General features: G+C 35.5%; 1 long non-coding RNA gene across 3 annotated transcripts in view; it reads left to right on the top strand.

The window, feature by feature from the left end:
* Positions 1-20,029, top strand: part of LOC140681951 (uncharacterized) — an 81,070-nt gene extending 61,041 nt beyond the window's left edge. Inside the window, exons 2-4 of one of the 3 annotated variants that reach the window (XR_012053169.1) lie at positions 2,117-2,219; positions 8,487-8,547; positions 19,271-20,028. This is a non-coding gene — a long non-coding RNA (uncharacterized lncRNA). Of the gene's footprint in view, positions 1-2,116; positions 2,220-8,486; positions 8,548-19,270 lie in introns of all 3 variants that reach the window. The other 2 variants (XR_012053170.1, XR_012053171.1) reach the window with 2 other exon arrangements.
* Positions 20,030-21,140: the final 1,111 nt, after the last annotated feature.

The raw sequence follows: 21,140 nt of genomic DNA on the forward strand, positions 1-21,140 counted from the left end.
GCAAGCTAGATATAAAATACCAAAAGTATCTTCCTGTCAAGAAAAGCCAACATAAAACCTTGCTGGGAGAAAGAAGGATTCAGATTCAGGAAAGAAATCTTTCAATAAAAATTATATCTTTTAGCAGGCGCCGCCATGGACCTCTCTGAAACATGGTGGTGAATATGTAGGAACTAATTTACACATTGTAAATGAGATTAAGGAAAGCACTTTACCACAAAGGTAACCATAATTCCCCAGAGATGCTCAAGAACATCCCTCACTGATTCTTTCTACAGATTCTGAATCCTGCTGCTTGCTCAGAAAATCACAAATTTCAGCTTGATAGGCTTTTCTTCTTAAAATAAAATTACAAAAATTGACATTATCTCAGACCACAATTTAATAATTACCATAATAAATATTCAGTTTCTTTTGCCAGAGGGTGTTTATTGATCTCTTGTGACACACTCCAGTCTACTCTTTTTTTCTGCATCTTTAATGCTCAAAATACCCTTACATGAAAGCATCAAACACATCCCTTCGTTAATGAGCTTCCAGTTAAGAGCAAATTTGCAGGTTTAACTGAAACCTTGTTAGGTTTTAAGGAAATAATAAATGTGTTACCACAGGAAGCAAAAGTGCAAACCCTCCCACCCCCCTGGAAGGAACCCCAACACACCAGGTGTCTGATACAGGGAGCAAATTGACCATTAAACAGTTGCCCCATTTTTTCCTCTCATAACTACAGAAAAGTTATTAACCTCCACTGATTTGTCAAGAAGTGCACATAGTTCTAATTAAACAAATATTTCATTTTCCAAGCTCTTGTCAAGAGAAGACACAGTTCACAAAAATAATTTTGTTTAATTATCTCATCCATGACTCCTTCACTGAGCAGCAGTAACAATTAGGTTTCTGCTTTTTTGTTCCTTTTTTTGTACCCTATTTTCTAAAACATAAAAAACAGAAACCCTAACAATACAGAGCAGTGTTGAGCAGAAGATTCTCTTTGTCCAACTTCTCTAAAGCAGTTTCCTATGTGTGCCAATTCCTTAGAGTTATTTCAGAAGTCCTTGGAAGTCAGGGAAATTTTTTATTTTCCTCCCAAACTGATTTTCTTAAACATTTGCATCCTCTGAGTAATACTTGAAACCTTAGGGAAAATGTTACTTAAATATTTACAGTAATTCATCTTTGAGCAAGATAGGACTTGTTTTCTATTAATATTTTTTTTTGTTCCAAAGTGTTATTTCTCTCTTCTTTCTCCTTTTTTTTTTTTTCCAATTTATTTATTATAAAAAGGATCACATTGTTAACCTTGTCTATCCTTACTGTATTCCTGGGAGCTGTATAATCCTATATAAATCTGCTTGATTTGATTTGAATTGCATTAAATGGATTTAAATACAGGCTGTGATAAGACACTCCATAGCAATGGTGCTCTTCCAGGAATAATAAAGATCATATGTGTGCTAATTGGAAATTAAGGGTAAAGGAAAGAAGGAATTCCATGAAAGGGTTACCTAGAACATGGCAGCTCACACTGTACACACTTTGATAATTATCTCATTACCCTCCTATAAAGGTTTAAATGACTTTGATTGTTTGTTAGCAGGAAGAATAAACACACAGTATTTTGTTATATTGTACTGGTTAAAAATACCACTTAATGTTAAATGTCAATAATATAAACTTGGTAATGGGATAATGTTTGCTGGGAAATGTTTTGCCAACTGATTTCAGTAGCTAATAAGAATTAAATTTTAATGTGCTAATTAATGTGGCAAAGAGCAACTTAACAAGTAAATAGGAAAATCAGAGAAAATGTAGAGTTTTTGTGCTGTGGAGAATCTCTTAGGTGATGTTTCTGAATACCAGCCCTCACACTTCTCCTAGCTGGCTTAGCAAAACAACATTAATAAGTGAATAAACAAAAGAAACTTTAGAATGAATCCAAGATTATTTTCTTATGATTTTTGCATGGCCTATTTCTGTTTATCCTCACTGAGTGAAATGTACCCGTTTGCTTTTTATTTAGTAAAATTGTACTATTCCATGGAAATTCTGATTTACAATATATACAGGAGGCTGTTTTTGTCCAATATTATCTTTGAGTATATATGTTCCACTCCAGGGAAAAGTCCTGGTAGACACTGATGTTTACCCTGGTTATGCCTGAAAAGAGACTCTGGAAATGTTCAAAATTGGGTAACACCGTGGGTCAGAGCATCCTCAGAGTAAGTAAAGAACAAATACAGAAACACTTCTGCAAGAAAGCCTACGGTTAAATTTGAGCAGAATTTCATCAATTCTAGGTCTTATCTGTTACAAGTATTTTGTAACTTTCTTTGACAATTCAGTAAACTTGGGAAAAAAGACCCAAAAAGCTCTAACCTTTCAGTCAGCAAAATCTCCCTTTGATTATTTATATTTGAAGAAAGCTCCCTGAATCTTAAAAATTGTCTTATGATGGCTAGGTCTCAAAAAAAAAAAAGAAAAAAAAAAGAAAAAAGAAAAGAAAAAACAAACATGTGTGGGAGGCACAGAGGTGCAATAGCTTACACACCTAATGTTGTGTTGTCAAGTGAATATCACCCAGAACAACCCTTTAGCCATTTAGAGGGGGAGGAAATGCTTCAGAGGCAGGCTAATGGCTGTCAGGCTGGGTGCAATATTAGTCAGAATATGAAACTGCAGCAGCAGTCATGGTGTTACTTACCAGCATGGCAGCAGGGCAAGCTCCCCTCAGTACTCTGGGGAGTGAATTACGTCCCTTTTCCATCTCTCTGCCCCCACTGGCCTCAGTTCCTGCAGATGACAACGTGTGTGAATATGAAAAAACATCAATTCTGGTTCAAAATTCATCCCACGTACCTTCCGAGAGGATATGCAGTTCATAAACTACTACAAGAAGTGTTTGGATTTTTGTTTATCCTCGTTTCTTTTCCTTTTTGTCCCCACTTTAGCAGCTTTACCCATCCAGGGCTCCACATTCTGGCAGATTGATTATCTCCACGACACAGCAGCACATCTGCTCAATCCCTTTCTCTTAATTTCAGCTCAAGAGAACGAGGAGAGCACTTTAATTCCAGCAGTAGTCTAGTTTTAATTGACAGTGGCTGACTTGTGGCAAAGTTTGTTTTTTATCCCCTCTTATGATCCTCCTCATGCTCTATTCTTGCCCTCACATGTGAAGATTTATGAGGGGCTTTGGTGTCTGCCTGGGTCCACCACGCTCCATCACCTGTTGAAGGCGGTGCTGTCTGATAGGGTGTGATTAATGTTTCTATTGAAAACCCAGCAGCTGCACTCAGACAGATAAAAAAAAAAAAGGTAGAGAAGAGGAAGTTTTAGCTAAGAATCAATATGGAAATGCAACGGGAAAGAAAAGAAATATCTTATTACTGCTTCTGTGTCCCTAATAGCTCCCCTGCTTTGTCCTTTCTTTAACTCCTGGGATGCTCTGCTGTGAGATGTTATAGGGATGCATATCTCTGACTTTACTGATTCCATGAGAATCCTGAATATTTCCCTTCTCCCTTTCCCCATCGTGCTTGGGAGATCTTGTTTGACTGCTTGGTGTAGAAAGGAGCAGTGGGTTATTTTCCAAACTGTGTTGAGGAGTTTTCATGCAGTAAGTTTAATTTGTTATGGGTCAGTTATGGTTTTGAGGTGACAAAACCAGTGATAAATAAGTTAAGAATAAAATGTTCCTGCAGCTAAGCCCTGGTTACTCATCACGTTTTTTGAGATGTGAGGGTGGTATAACCTGGATGCAGGAGGGTTTGAGTACAAGCCTCACTAACCAGATTTGAGAGAGATGTTGGTATTGCTAATTTATAATACTGTTAATAAGTGTTGATTTATTTCCTTATTTTTGTGGACTTAGTCATGGATTGAAAACTCATGGTGTGTGTGGGTTTGTAAAACACCATCTTAATAAAACTGTCTCAACCACTTTTCATCCCATTCAAGGACAAGAACTGGCAAATGTCTGCAAAGAGACAGGTGGCGACCCACAAAAAGTCAGTGAGACAGCATTTGTGAGAATTAGAGATGATCTTAAAGGCTGCATCCTTCTCTGTTTATTCACACTTGAAAAAAGGAGAGTTTTAATCTAAAGGAGCTTGATGTTTCTGGAGTGCATGAGAAAATACTTGGGAGAAAGGAGAATAGAGTTTAGAACAATCTGTCTCACTTGGGCATTGAAATCTGTTATCAAGTGTAGGTTGCAGCCATAATCAATATCTTGGGAGAAAACAAGCAATAAAGAATCTTGAATATCAGAGCAGGTAAAAATATATTGGTTTAGACATGGAAAGCAGGTTCACTGGTAGAAACTAAACTGAGAAATAAAAGTGAAATTCCAAACAGCAGTAGAGGATGTTCAATCAACTTAAAAGCAAAAGGAAATGAGATGGTAATTGAAATGGCACAGGAATTATCTGCTTGATAGAGTCTATTTGGATTTCCAAAAAGACTTTGCACAGAGCCCCTGATCAAAGACTTTAGGAAAACTAAGAAGCCTGGTGTAAAAAAGAAAGTCCATGAATAGATGGGTAAATGCTAAAAAGGTGAGAAACAAAATGCAGGGAGAAATAATCAGTTCTTTCAGCAGAGAGAGGTCACCTGAGTTCTGCAGACCTCTGCACTGGAGGATTTTTAATACTTTTAATAAATTACCTGCAAAAGGAGAGGAGCAGTGAAGAAAAAGAATTTTGTGATGGTACTAAGCTGGAAATGTGAAGACAGGGCAGAGGATGAAACATTATAGGAAAACCTTATAAAACAGTGTGACTGGTAATAAAGTGTCTGGTAATTCCATGCACATAAATATAAAGCACTGTGAATGGTGACAAAGACACCTAATTTCACATACAAAAAGAGAGTTGTTGCTGTTTGGTAACAATATTTTGGGCAGGTAGCTCCATGAATGCTAAAGTAATGATAAGGGGGAAAACAAATCTAGTGCTAAGAGTTATTAGGAGAGGAATAGAGAACAAAACAGCATCACTTGGCATTAAAGAAATGGGATATGCCTACAAATCCAATACACATTGAGCAGGAGCACATAGGAGAACCTGGAAAATTTTTATAGCTGGTGACAAGAATGATTAAATGTTCATTTTCAGGCAATGGCTGAGTAGCCTAGGGCTCCCCAGTCTGACAAGTTACCAAGTGGAGAGAGATTTATCCAGTCCATAAAAGTCTGTGTGACACTGAGAAAGGTGTGTATGATTTGACCATTTTGCCCATTCCAAGTGACATCTGACCCAGCGTGCTCCTGACAGGAGACAGTAGGAGAAAATTAGGGAAGGCCATAAGAACAATCCGAACATAATGACATTAATTTTGCAGTCTCCAGAACTGGAGCCAGAGATGACATCTGTGTGGTTCAAAGCTTTGTAGGAGAGAAGTGAACCAGAACCATCAGGGGACTCCAGGGGAAGGCTGTGCTGAGCCAGGAGATGTCCGTAGCCCCCAGCAGCTCTCAGACTGGGATGAAGGCCTTGAGCCAGAGCTGTGCCAAGAGGAATCCGGGAGCTACTGGGACTTCTCTGGCTGGGAAGTAGGCAGGGAGCAAGATCTGTCTTTAATTACACATCAATAAATGAGTGGACGTGGGTGTTCTGCACAACCTCCTCAAGGAGTGTTCTATTTTTTTGTCTGTCTTGCTCTTGGGTTATGCTGCATTATTCCCACCTGATTTTTCACCTTTTGTGACAGTCTAAAGTCTCCCTAAAGTCTCTCCTTTGTCAAACTGCCTGTTGCTCCACAGGGTAAACCTGCATTGATCTAGTTAGGCTTGATTTGAAATAGTTAAGCTTGGTTTATGGTTTTAGCTGAGCTGTTTTGCAGACCTCTTATCAGCTCATTTTCTTTTTAAAGAATGAATTCAGACTAATTAGGTCAAGTCCTTCAGGTCTGTTTCCAGTAAGCTTTTCAGTTTTGTAAGTTGAAGAGGTCTGTACTTCTGATCTTTCTTATTAAAACTTTGCTGATTTTTTCCAGAAAAGACAATTCACATGCCCTGAGAGACAAATATGGGATTGCAAAACAGTCCTGGTTAGAACTCTAATGCTTCAAGCATGCTTAATTTCCATTTCTAGGTGATTTAGTCTTGCATCAGATTCTTCAAAGAATCCTATTTAGTTTTCAGCTTGGACATAGTGATTATATTTAATCTTTATACCACTAGTAGCCACCCTTTATGAAAAAATAAGGAAAGCACTACTGATATGTGAACAATGTTTCAAGGAAATGAGATTTTTTAAAAAGTGTAATTTGGAACTTCTGATCTTTGTATATTTTTTTAGATATTTATACATAAAAGCAAATAATTTAATAAAATCAGACCCAGCAGGCAAAGCTTATTTCTAATGGCTTATTTCTAATTTCTAGTTTCAAAGCTGGAACTTTAAAAACGAAGGAGAATGAACATAAAAATTGCCCCTGACAATACTTTTCTAAGTTTCCTTTTAGGCATTCCACGATCAACTCTGTGCTGCTACATGTATTTTAACAATAACAGCAAACCTTTACTCTCAGAATGGTATTTATATTTCTTGGCTTCCCAGTGTGGTTCAAAAAAATAATGATCCTTATAAACTTTAAGATTTGTTGGTTGCATTTTGTCAAGCTGAAAGGAATTTAACAACCCCTTCCAGGAAAAAAATCATTGTGTCAAGGATTCCCAGGGCACTTGGAAATAAGAAACTTACTCCATATTTGTCACCCACATCCTTAAAATAATTGACTCTTGTGTCTTCAATATTATGTGAGAGTACAGTGAATGCAGTGAATTATGTTCAGGTGATCATTGTGTTAATATCTGAACACAGAACATTATATTTTATTTCCATTGTGTTGGATCTAACCTAAAGCTCTGAAGTAGTTGCAGTAAACAATCTATTTTCCTTTTATTTTTCAAGTGCTAAAAATTTATTTGGAAATGTGATGTACAAATCCTTAGAAACTTTATCTGTGGCTGACATTATCTGGCACTGTAAGAATCATAACAAAAATGCTCATTTCCACTGAAAATATTGCCCAATTTGAATTGTTACTTACAAAGAGAATCATAAGAAACTTCCAGAAATGTGGAACCACTTTCTAATTTCGACAGAATTCTTTCCAAACTCCAAAAATAATGCCACTTGCTGCATTGACTTTTAAAAATGCTTATTGTCTAAAATTAACCTCCTCTAAACCAACATTGATGGTAAATAGAATGAAATTTACTCAAATCCTTAAGTTTGGATTCAGCAAGAAATAAATTAAGAGTAAATAACATGGGCTAATAGGACTATTAACAGAGAAATGACATTGCTGCTCCCATTTCCTTAAGAATTAAAATATCCTATGAAGTAGTATTACCTAGAGGTAGCTGGAAAAATCCCATATTTAAAACTCACTGTAATAAAATTTCACTTTTGCTTCAGAGCTCAAATTTCCCATTAGAAAAGCTTAAATAATTTGCTTAAGGAGAATTGAACAATTTGTTATTAGTGTTTATTATTCTTGCAAGACCTCATGGTATTCATTAAGGATGCAGTTTAAGGATATATTTACCTTCTGCTGATTTCTATGGAAGTTTTGTTGAACTTACAAAGCACACTTTAAATTCTTTCATTAACTGGTAAAAAGTATGAGGGAAAATAAAGTGAGTTTTTCTTTTTTTTTTTTTTTTTTTTGCAAGTTGGAGACTTATTAAAAGAAACAGAGGTGAGATTTGCAAGTTACAATTTCCATAAGACTTGACATCCACACAGAAAAAGAAAACTGGTTTTGAGCAAAGCAGCAGCAAACCTGGCTTAGTTCAGCAAGTCACATTTCCGGAATGTGGAATTTTGGAGCATTTCTGAACCCCTTCTGTTAACACTCCAAGATCAAAACAATGGCCATGAAATGAGGATCTTTCCTGGGAAGAAAATTCATTTTTCTGAGCCCCCTTCTCCTTTTGTCTCTCCTTGCTCTACACCCAGACTGGGTTATTTCTTCAGCTTTTCTCTGTGGTTTAGGATTCTAATGCCATGAATTGTCCAGAAGAATTTATTCTTTAGTAAGAAGAGCCCCTGCTGACATGAGAAAGGTTAATTTAAAGGAAATGCTACAATTTTGGTAGAACTGAAATAAAGGCAATATAAAAGGGAGAAATTAAATGCCAGTTTTCATTTCCATGTGTGCCTCAAAACGTCTAAATGCACCTTGTGCAAGGAAGCTAATTTCCTTTATTGTAATTGTCTCCTCTTCCACCACTCTGTCTTTTTGGATATTTTCCCCTTCATTAATATAAACCAATTGCTAATCAAGTAGCCACCAGCAATCTCCTCTTGTATCAGTCATCAGCCCAGGAAAATTGGTTCTCTTGATTATGTGACATAATCACCTGAAAAATAATCTGAAGGAAGTTTTGTTGTTATCTCCTCCTGTAGCTAAGAAATGTATTTCTTTCAGAGAGCAGAGCTTCACACTTGTTTACTTTCTCAATTTTTATTTTCCAGAATACTCCCTCCATCATTCCCCATTGTCCTCCAGCTTGCTCACAGGCTTGTGTGCACCTAGGTAAGCCAGCTGTTTTCCTCTCATATCCTCCACAATGGTTGTTTTTAAGAGTTAATTGAACCCGGTGAGATCAGGCTTTGTTGTGGTTTTGCAGAGAGGTTCCATGCACAGGAGCTATTTAGGGAGGATATGCAGGAGGCGAGCACAAAGGGCTTTCAGATCCCTATTATCCTGCCCATGGAATGCTCTTGGAGTGTTTCTGTATTTCTGGTGATATGCTTTTTTACCCTACAGTGCCCTGCAGTCCCTGGGTAGTTTTTAGCTGCTGACATAACAAAGATGAAAAAAGTTTGTGAGCCGGATAGTTGTGATAACAGGAGGAAAGTGAAGAGAAAGGTGATCTGTATGTAGATTTGTTTTGCTGCTCTTTAGGACTCTTCTAATCTTTACTCATAGGAACAGTGCAAGTTAAAGTATTAGAAATATTTGCTGCATGATATCTGTTGACTATAGAGAGCTTCTTAATTAAAATATTGCCCAGTAACCATATAACTCACAAAATCATTCATTTTAGGCTGAAATATCCATTGATTTCGAAAGGGATACTATTTCTTTTCAATCTGTGAATGTTCAGAGTAGATATAAGTGATAATGATTTTTAAAGTGGAATTCAAAACTATTTATTGATGCAGCATTTATAATAAATACCACTGTTAAAAGAATATTTTTTCTAGAAGTAAAAGAAGAGGAAAGTTTGCCTATCTTCTAGCCATTTTCTACAATCAGTACACAGAATATTCAGTGAATTATAGCAATTAATTTACAGACATTTCTCAGCTAACAACACATTTTTAACAACTCCAGGGACTACTAAGATGTAAACAGGTCTTCCCTCCAGATTTGTGGTGCTGTTTTAATTTTTCAAGAATAAATGAAAATTCTTCTGTCAGAGTAACAGGCATTTGATTATCCTCAGCCAGGGATATTTGCCAGCTGCTCTTTCACCAGATGTATTTATTTTCATTTGTCCTTTAAAACTGTCTTAGAAGCCAGGGAAAGAAAACCTCAAAAATTGTCATAAATGAAATCAATGGATTGATTCCCTTGTGACCAGAAATTGGAACATGAATGCTGGACTCTCTAGGGTGAAATCTAACATCCACTGTAAAAATAAAAGCATTTTACAATTGAATGTACAATATGGGCAGGAGACATGAAAATTAACTTTTTTTCTTTGTCTCTGCAAAGAAAATCAGGAGAAAATTTGACTTATATATTTTTTTTCCTTTTTGGTGGAGAATCATGTGGCAGGAGGAGAAGGCTCAAGAATGAAGGAGAAAGAATGTGTTTTAAATAAAATTTTGGCAAAACTAATAGAAAAACAAATGTGGAGCTGGTGGCCTCAAAGATAGACTTATAGGCATAGGACAAGCAGGAAATTTATATTTATATTTATATTGGAAAGGCTGTTATGCATTTTACATCTTCAGCTGGAGCTGAACTATTTGCTGATTAAATATTGCTATTGCCAACATCATTTCTGCATCCTTACTTTACTATATATTTATGTGACAAAATCTGACTTCTTGTTACTGGAAATAGTCCACTTGTCAGAGGAAGGACCACTTACTGTGATGCAGGAATATTTTTACATGTTTTGAGCCCCTGTAAATGAAAATTCCAGCTCAAATCTACTTTGATGTTTCTCAAGCAGAGTGGAATAATTGGGAAAAAAATTATTCATGAGTAGTTCTTTATTAATAACATCTCTGGGATCTTAGTGATGCTAGCATTCAAAGTAAATATTAGAGCACAAATGTTAAAATTTATGTTCAAAATGTTTGGCTTTCTGAGGAAAGGATCTGAGGTTCTCATCATGCAGACATGAGCACTAATGATGCTCCAAATGATACATGTTTTTAATCCCCATCTATCAGCTCCTAGTTTCAATGCATGTCTAAAAAGGAAAGAAAATAAAAGTTGAATTTTGGTGCAGAGCATTATTTTGGTATGTAAAATAAAATACATTCCAAGTAGAAATTTCCAAAAGACAATGATATTTTGTTGCTTCATGTCTTTCACTTTTTCTCAAGAAAGTTTTCCTTAGACACTGAAGATTTAATTTTTTGAGGGTTTAAGCTCAAAGATAAGTGTATCCTGACCAAAAAGGAAATGCATTTTTGAGAAGAACTAACTTTGTTCATACGGGAATGATGAAATAGTAGAATAAATAACAAGAAACATAGAACCACTGAATGGTTTGGGTTGAAAGGAACATTAAAGACCATTTAGGGCTACTGAAATGAGCTGATGTGCTCTTTATATGATCGTGTTGCATGAATTACTTGATAGTTTAGACACAAACTGTATTTAGCCTGGAAGATGTGAGACTCAAGGTTTTGAATCCCTTTCAATGAAGAAGATGATGGAACAAAGAGAGGAAAGCTGATGCTTCATTCTTAGTTTTGCTGTCTAGGAAGCAAAAGATAACTGAGCTACCTCAGCAGAGACTGGAAATGTCCAGGAATGAAATTACTAAGAATTAATTAATCTTGAGAGTTATCAGATTATCAGCTCCCCTCTGGAAAACAAAACAATTCCCAAAAATCTCAGGCAATGCATCTGGATGGACACAACTCTGTGTTTTAGATAGTGGGGGAACGTGGCTGAGGGGCACCCACCTGTCAGATCAGAGCTGATGGAGAATGGGAAGGAGTAAAGGGAATTTTTGTGGGAGTGAGGGGGAAATGCAAGCACCCATTTATTTCCATGAAAGGTACCTGTGATCACGGTAGGATACAGGATAAATAGCATTCAGTGCAACTAAGGAGTTAGGAGAAATATCAGCGAAAATAGTGAAAATGTGGTATTTCAGATCAGATGGAAGATATTTGGAATGTGCACAATTCCAAAAGCTCCCTGTAAAATTGAAAATTAAGCTGCATAATCATCCTCTCTGCATCAAGATTGCTTTAGTGAAGGCCAGAAAGAGACAATGGAGAAAAGTAACACTTTCCCCAGGGCAAACAGATCTTATTTTTTATCTACACACTGTAAGTGTGTAGAGAGAAAACAAAAACAGCTAAGATGCAACCCAAATTTTAAGTAAAGACAACATTCAAGAATAGAATAATATGTTTTTATATATATATTAAAACAAAAAACTACATTGACATTCCTTTATAACCTCTCAAACACTTTGGATTTACCTAAAATGGTGAAGAATTCTCCAGAGGTTAGCTGCTAATATTCACAACAGGGCTTGTTGGGTTTTTTAATGTATTTTTATTCCCCAAAAATTTTTCAACTATATTAGCTATGAATTCAAAGTAGGTTTATTTACAAACACTTTATGTAAATCTCATGTGGGAGCCCGACAAAATTCAAATTGCATTACAGTTGTTGTGTTAGTTTTATGGTAGATTAAATGACCTTTTCAAAGAAAGAGATGAAATTGGTTTGATATCACATGGCATTGGATAGATCCATACTCTAATCCCCAAAGTATTTACACATCAATTTTTTAGTCATTTCTTGAGATATCTCCCTGGGTATTAAACTTAGGACAGTTTGTCCTCTTTTTAACCATTTTTGAAGACAAAGTGTGTCTATGCCCTTTTTCAATTCTCTAGGCTCATTCACTTCCCATTACTTCTCACATATGATCATCAATAATTCAGAAATTGTATTAAAATAAATATCACCAGATCCTCCAACCTGAATGAGTTTAATCTAACCACATATGCTTTGATCTGTGTTTTCCTTATTCTGATTTAAAAAAAAACCCTAAGCTACTAAGAGGGTCCTGAGTACACTTGGCTTTTTTCAGCATCCTCTTTTTTTTCTCTTTCTCCCAAGCAGTGTGTCCTTCTGTGTTTTCCTTTCCATTTCTCACTTGCTCTGTTGTCTCCTAGTATTTCTCTTTGATTTTCCTCTTTATTTCATCATATTCTTTCAGATTAAACCCAGTGTGACTGTGCTGTATCTTGGTTTTCACTCTTTGTCTTTTTAAGATACTTTTTAGATTTTGGAGGGACAAAAATTAACAATTTTCATTGTACAGCTAATTTTTTTTTCTTACTTTTTTTTCTTTATCATCTATCTTTAATGGTATTATCCCACTTCTGGGCTGTATTCCTGATTTAAAACCAGCCAATTTATCTCGCCTGCACCATCATGTTTGGCAGTTGATTTGTTCCTTCAAATGTATCTGCTTTTATTCTTTCAGTGTGTTTAAGGCCAGACAAGCCCTTCTGAATATTACTCCTTCATTTCTGGTTTTCCCTTTCCAGTTTTGCATCCTGAGCCACTCTCCAAGCTGGGTAACTAAAGCCTGAATGGCTGAGCTGGAGGTTCACCTACAACCACTATTCCCTGGCCAGGAAAACTGTAATCCCTTTGTACCTGTATGCATCATAAACCATCACCTTAATTCCCTCAAAACCAGCTGAGATTCCAAAACATTGTATTGTCCTTCTAAAAATTCTTATAAGACTAATTTCAAATTACATCCTTACATGGTATCATTTGTGGATCAATGACTATGAATTTGTAGACTGCCTGAATATTTTTATATAAATATATAAACATACAGAACCATCTGGTACACCTATTTTTTTCTTCTTCTTCTTTCATCTGAACCATATTTGTTGCAATTTTCTTTTTAATGGTATAGTAGCTGAGAGATGCCTCTCCATTCATTTTAATCTAACTGCACATTAACCAGGCTAGGAGTGGGAAGGGTAATTTCAAACAACAGACTAAAATCTGGAGTTAGTGCCCTTTCACAATTTTTGGATAACTTGAAATAAGATATATCCAGAAGATTCTGAGCTTTGTGGACTGAATTTTCCAAACTTTCCAGGCTAGGAAGCCACATGCCTTATCACTTAATGATCATTGCTTTCAAAGTTGAAAATTCAGAACTCCTTTTTTTTTGGTCGAAAGCGGATGCCAACACTCGTGTGATGCAGGAAATTAAATCAGTTCTGGCCCTAGGATTCAGAAATATGTCAATAGTTGAAGTGCTTTACAAGAACAGCATTATAATTTTATGTGTACAGCATATGATGAATTTTGCCTTATGTATGCTCGTGGCAGAATACAGTGAAGAAATACGATAGTGACAGAGAGCAGTAGCAGTGTCTGGGTCCAATTTCTGTCTTTTTTATTCTTTTTTTTTTCCTCAGGAAACAGAATGGCATCTGATATAATGCATGCAAATTATACCCCCAAACCATATTGTCTGGTTCCTCTGCTCCTGCAATAAAAATTTGCTGTAGAAAGACTAACTTCCAATCTGGTTTGGTAAAACAAGCAATTACATTCAAGTTACATTAAGAACTGAATGTGTAGGAGTATGATAAGAAGATTTAATGACCTACAGCATATAATTAAAAGGAAAAAAATAAAGGAGCATCTCTACATGCTCTTTATTCTCGGAGGTAGTTATCCAACAGCGCTTAATTCTGTCCCATGCCACTTACCAAGATAAATGTTTGTTATCTTTGTATTCAAATCATCTAGCTTTCTCAGGCATGCAGAGAGCAGCTCTTCACTTCTTATCCCCAGTGCCTTTGCCTACAAACTGCATGTCCCACAAAAGCTTCCAGCTTCATTTGAGAGGAAAACCTTATTTGACTCTTCACCACTTGTAGAATGAATTTTTTTCTTTTCTCTGCAGCTGTGTGAACTGTGATTTTTAATTTAAAGATAAATTATTATATTTTTAAGAAGGAATTCAGTGGAGAGATCCAAGTAGCTAAGCTTTTTTACTTGCTCTGGAATATCAGGTACCTTGAACGGGAAGGAACAGAGGGAAAACCTCAGGCAAACCAAACCACTGAGGAGCAGAAGGTTAAGTTCAAGCAAGACAAGCTACATAATATAAAATAAAATTTCATCCCTGTATCCAGAGGGCACTGTCTTCCCTGAAACATAGTTTTTGTCAGATTTTTAATGTCATCAGTAGCACCAACTGCACCTGCTGACAATTTTTACCTTCATAAACAAGCAAACAAGAAAAATGAGACAAAGGTTTTTGAATTCCTATCCCATCTCCTGCATATATTTTTTTAATTCCAACCTCAGTTAGAATTAAAAGGGTGGCAAAAGGCTTTGTTTCTTTGATCATGTCTGGCATAGGCTTATATCTCCATTTGGAGATAAATAATAAATAATGAGCACTGAAACTGGAAGGAGGGTGAGATCAGTTTTAACAGAAGACTGAGGTAAATCTTGGAAAATTTCCCATGTGTGTGCCAGTTCTCAGCCCCCTCAGTTAGCCTGGCAGCCAACATCTGAACAGCAGTTTCGGGAAGGATTTCAGCTCTCTTTAAAATGTCCATTTGCTTATTTTACACTTTTAAGTTTTCTCTTCTTAGCAGCTCTGTTTCCAGTCTTTCATCAAGATCCTGGCTGTTTATGTGATGAAACTGCTTTCACTTTAATTCTATCTTGTTAAACCCCTGTGATTTTCACACACAAAAGGTAATCACTTTTGCTAAAGAGGAACACTGAAAATCAAGGGAAAGCCCTTTGTGCTATAATCCAAGATAAATGAGATCTTCCAGGGAAGTATTAGAGGTCAGCTATTACAATGTACTAGGCAAAACAGTATATTATTTGCCAGCCTTGATTTCAGAAGAGACTGAATTATTTTGATTAGTTTTCTCTAGTAAGGCACAGTCTCAAAATGTCATGTTAAAGGTCTTGACATAAGCTGGAGAGAAAAGAAAAAGACCTGTAAACTAGAACCTTTAAGTACAAGCTTCTACGTTAGGCAACATTTATTTTGAAATATTTTGCATTTTTATTCAAATATGAATAAATTTTTTTTGGACATGAACCCTTTTCTAGTGTATTTGAGTTTGTTTTTCCCTTCTATTCGAACCAGTCTTATGTATTTATTCTGTTTCTTATGCCTAGGGAAATAAAAATCTTTTGGATCTCTCTTTTAAGTAAAGAAATCAGAATCATATAATGTTCATGTGATGCTGTAAGTATACTCAACTTGGTGAAGAAAGTTTTTCAGAAGGCATTTTTCAAAAATTTTTAGCAAATGTAGTAGCAGCACTTAATAGACAATATTAATGTGCTTCAGATTTACCATTCTATTAAAGAAAATACAGCAAGACTCTGAAGGGCTGTGTGTTTTCTCAAATCAGATTGTGCCTGAGATTCTTGCAATCCTTTGCTAATGGATGAAGCTGGATATCAAGTCAGAGAGACTGACTATTTACAGCTTTCCATCAGGAAAAGAGGAACCTCTTTGCTCATCCCTTCCTCATTTTCCAAATAGGAAGGAGAAAGAAAATGGAAAAACATCAATATGTGAAAGTGCAACATTTTCCTTTTCTTTTTTTTTTTTTCTGTACTACTGTTCTAGGTAACCACAGACCACAGGGTGTCTTGAATCTGTTTCATTTTCATTCCTGTCCCCTGCCATCACCCTCCAAAAAAAACACCCAAAACCAATAAAAACCCCAATAAAAACAAAAAAAAACCCTTCTAAACACTTACATGAAATTCAAGTTATCAGGGGAAAACTGATATCATGTACATGACCATGTATTTTTACTAGTACAGAATGCTTCTAAAATGGAACAACTGTACTATTTAAAGGTGATTTACATGCAGCTAATACTATAGTTTGAACACTAACATGTAATTCAAGCTCTTATATCCCAAAAATGTTGTTCTGTTGTGTATTTTTAATGGAATTTTTCTTTTTGCTTTGGTTATATGTTCTCATGCTCTGTGCAGAAGGTGGTATGTTCATGACCTTGATTGTTGCTGTTATTTGTGTAAACATTTGGTGATCTACAAACATCAGAATTACTGAAGTATATTGCAAAAAATGGATTTGTTTCTTGCAATAATTAATTGCAATTTGTTAAGCTACTTTTTTTTTAATATTCTTGGATTCAGCCTCTAAAAGTGCTGCAATTTAAAATGCAGTAATTCTAATCTGTCATCTGTGTAGTTTTGTCATTAAATCATGCAGGTATATAATTTTTTCAGTCCCATGCTACTTAACCTGAACACGTGCAAACAAAACTTGTAACCTTCCAGGATTTGCACAGATTGAAAGCAAGAAATACTACCCAGGCTGCAAAGAAATCTAATTGCACTTGGAACTCCAAATTATGGATGTTATTATATATAATTATGTATATTATAATAACTTATAATACATATATATTATAATATATATATAATTATATTATAACAATAAAATAATTTATTTTATATACAAAATTATATATACATAATTCTGTTATTATAATAACTCCATAATAAATATTATGGAGTTTTTCTAATAAGTCAAAAAATACTTTACTACATTGACTGTAAAGGCCTGAAAAAGAGTCTTAGGTTCAGACTTATGTGGGGACAAATCAAAGCTGAGTCTGATTAATTGAATCCAAGTTCAAATTTCCTTTACTGAAAGGAGCGGGGAAGAGTGTGAGCTCAGGCTAACCATACTGAAAGTGTTTTTTAAGTCCACAATATATGTGCATACGAGATAATTACTTGATGTGTTGTCATTTAATTTAGCAATTTCTGCAAAAAAAGCTGCTGATACCTTGATAAGGGACAAAAAAAAAACAAAAACCAAACCCAAACAAACAAACAAAACAAAACAAAACAAAACAACTACCAAAAAAAAAAAAAAACCCCAAAAAAACCCCCAAAAAACCCCACCAAAAAAGCACAAGTCCCCTTGAAGTCAGTAGAAATTAGTCAACAGGAATTAGTAAAGAGACACAATGTTAAATGAGGAAATATCTGGGATGTCTATAATAAAATTATTCCATATTTTTATGACTCTATAAAAATACTTTTTATCTTTTCCTCCCTTGTCATGTTTTTTCCTCTTATAGCTTCATGCTGCTCTGTTACCACCTTGCACTTGAATGCTGGCAGTGTGGTGTCATTCTCATTATCTTTTTCTAGTTCCATGCTCATTCTCAAGTCCTTCCCTTTATTCCTATTGTTCCAGGGAATTTCAAAATTACTGGAAAAAATTAAAAAAAAAAAAAAGCAAACAAGAATCTATCTGTTTCACTTGTGGCATTAGAAACAGTTAATAAATAAAAAGTGGGAAAAAACCCCAAGCATGTTTTACTCTTGCACAGAGTGAAAAGGTATGTTTGAAAATCCAATGTGAAATAATGATCTTCTGGTTTTTCTAAGTAACCATGATTGCTAGAAAAAATATCTACAGTTCCCTCAAAAGCCTCAGAGAGAATGCTACAAAATGCCTTTGTGGGAAAAGGAGTTGTATAGCTAAAAAGTGGAATGTTTTGGGGTTCACAAAATCACATCTATAAACTCAAAGATAAAATGGGTATTTTTGTTATCTAGAGCTCTCTGCAGGTTTTAAAAAAAATATAAGTGACTCATTTTCCTTCTTAGTTATTGCAGCTTTAAGTGAATTGGTACCAGTGGTCAACCTTCTGTGTGGGGACACTGGGAATAAAATGCAGGTTTGCAAGAATTCCATAATTCTCCAATTCTGTGCCTCCACGATTCTTTGATTCTAAGATTCTACGATGCCATTACTCTACCTTTTAGTGATTCCATCATTCCATAATTCTCCTATTATAGGCCTCTATGAGTCTATGACACTATGACTTCCTGATTCCGATTTAATTATTCACTTATTCTACCATTCTCTGATATTACTTTTCTATTATTTTATGATCCTGTGAGTCACTGTTTCTGAGTCTGTTACTCCATGATTCTGACATATTCTATGATTCCCTGATTATATTATTTAATTATTCAATTATTCTGTGATTCTGCAGTTGTATGTTTTTTTGGGTCTATGATGCACTGATTCCATGACTCCATGAATCCCTGATTCTGATTTATTATTGAATTAATCTGCTTATTTGAGTGTAGTTTTCCATGCTTCTGTGATGCAAGTTTTCCGTGGTTTCCTCATTCTTTGATTCCATTGCTCTTTGATGCGTTGGTTCTGTGACTCCACAATCCTATGACTCTATGATTTCATGTTTCTGTGATTGTCTGATTATATGACGAATGATTCCATGATTTTTGATACCATGATTCTATGATTCCATGATTCCATAACTCTATGAAGCACTGGCTCTGTGATTCTGTGAATCCATCTCTGTATGTTGCAATGAATCCACGACTCTAAGACCCTGTAATTCCCTGGGTCTATGATTCCTTGGATCCATGATTCCATGATTCTCTAGGTCTATGATACAATGATTCCATGTTTTTATGACTCAACAACTCCCTGATTATATATTGGATTATTTTCTGATTTTGTGCTTGTGCGATTCCATGACTCTCATGATGCAATTGTAGTGATCCCACTATTCTTTAGTTCCATTACTCCATTTCTGTGATGCAATGATTGATTCCCTGATGTAATGATGCAAATATTCCATGATTCTATGATTACATGATATGTGGCTCAGTGACCCCATGATTTTATGATTATTTGACTAAATGATTCCACAATCCTTTGATACTGTAATTCTAAGATTGCTTGATTTTATGGTTTCATGTTTCTTTGAGTCTTATTATTCCCTGAGTCTGTGAATCCAAGATTCTCTGAATCCATCATTCCTTAACTAATTCTCTGCAGTTTCAGCACTTTGTTTGCCCAATAAATCCTGCTTTTTCTTTTTCTAAAAATCAAAGTCTGTGTTTTTCACCAGACTTTTAATTCACAACATTATAAAATTGTTCTGAAAAGAGAAATGCCATTATAAAGAATGTACACTTTTTTTTTTTTTTTCAGGTGAGACCTGCTTCTGAGCTGCTGCTGACCCTGAGCAACTCTTAAAATGAACAAAGCTGATGTAACTCCCTGTAACATGCAGGGGAAATTTAAGTTCAGGCAAAGTTGAGAAATAGTGTTAGCTCACTTTGATGGCTACATCCTGAAAGGTGATATCCAGTTTTGAAAAATTTATATGCCACTTTGATGTTGTAATGCTGGGAAGATGGGGGTTACAGAGGGATAATGAAAACACATTTTCTTCAGTGTCTGGCAGTCTTTCCAGGGGTTGGGAGTCAGGGTGTGAGCACAGTGTAGTTTTAACATGAATGTGAAGAATCCATGGTCAGAAAAAAGAGTCCAAAATGTCTTATGGAAATATTGCCACTCTGTGAGGAGCCCAAAGGTAAAGGAGCAAAGGTAATGTGTGAACAGTGTCCTTGGAAAACCCAGTTCTGGAAGTGGAGGAAACAGGAACTAAAACCAAGGATTAAAAAAAGATGATTTTTAACTTGTTCCCATTTTCAACACAAAAATGATCTCCTAAAGCACATGGTCTGCCTGGGTAGAGTCCTAAAGGGTCAGATAAGGCTGTGCAGAATGGACTCCTCAGACTCAGAAAAGGACATGAAAGGTCATTAAAAAAACAATGTCTTTTGAACCAAATAATGACAGATTCCGTGTTGAACTGTGTTACCTTAAAGGATGTGAACCAAGATACTGGAGTGTTGCAAACCTCAGTTTCAGAACTTTAAAAAAAAGAAAAATGAAAAAAAAAATCCATCTGATCATTGTAGATGACCTTCAGACCTTTGCAAAAGTTGAGCTGAAGGTATCATGATTAGTTATGTAGAAAGCACACATTTATTTTTAACAAAACAGAGGTACCCAGTCTTGTACCAGAATGAGGATAACATAAAAAAATGTTTAAATGTGGGTGTTAAATATATGTAAGTGACTGGGCTGAAGACATTTCTTGCCCATTATTTGAAAAATATCATAGTCACAGATTTTTTTTTTTAAATATACATTTGAAATGTATTTTTTTCCTTGATAATTATCACATTTCAGATGGTTCATGGAAGATGTTATCACACTGATCATAAGGAGTTCATACATAGGATCCCCTAGGGTACATTTTATGTGGAAATCTATGATATCTAAGAAATCCATAGATATTTTGTATGTTATAATGAATTCTAGAGTGTATTACTGTTTAAAAGAAATTCAAGGTGTTTAAGGCTACATTTTACACCATTTCATGCCATAATAACACGGTGCTCCAATCTGATGTCCTGTAGGTGGTGATCTGAATCTGACTTTAAACCTTAGCTCTGCTCTGCCAACTTCTCTCCTGATTGTTCCTCTGAAGTTTTCTTTCATAATTTTCTGTATTTTACTGTACTTTCTTTTTCAAGTATGGAGTTATTTATCAGGTTGCTCTCATGCAGGTTTAAATTCTGTTTGAAAAGCTGCTTGGGACAAGAAAAAAATTCAAATTAATTATAAGAAATTTGAAAAGTTTCACCTATCTCTCCTTTACTGGCCAAAAATCAGGAAGAAAATACTGATTTAGGAAAGCACTGGTTTAATAGCCAATTTCAGCTTCCATTGACTTCAGTAGGAATGGAAGAGGAAACTCAGTCCCTGTTTACTGCTTCCTGTTGGGTTCCATCAGCCATTCAGGCACTAATAGCATTAGGTCAGTGACAATATTTTTGTGAGATGAGATTTGACACACAGAGGAAAAAAAGAACATCTTCATAACACAGAGGGTCACAGCTAGTATGAGCCAATTTTGCCCATTAATAACAGTGAACCAGTGAAGATAAATGAGGTGTAATGCATAACTTTGAAGCATAAAAAATTGTTGTAATGCTCACGTTTAATT

This window comes from Taeniopygia guttata, chromosome Z (assembly GCF_048771995.1).
Source record: "Taeniopygia guttata chromosome Z, bTaeGut7.mat, whole genome shotgun sequence".
Lineage (NCBI taxonomy): Eukaryota > Metazoa > Chordata > Aves > Passeriformes > Estrildidae > Taeniopygia > Taeniopygia guttata.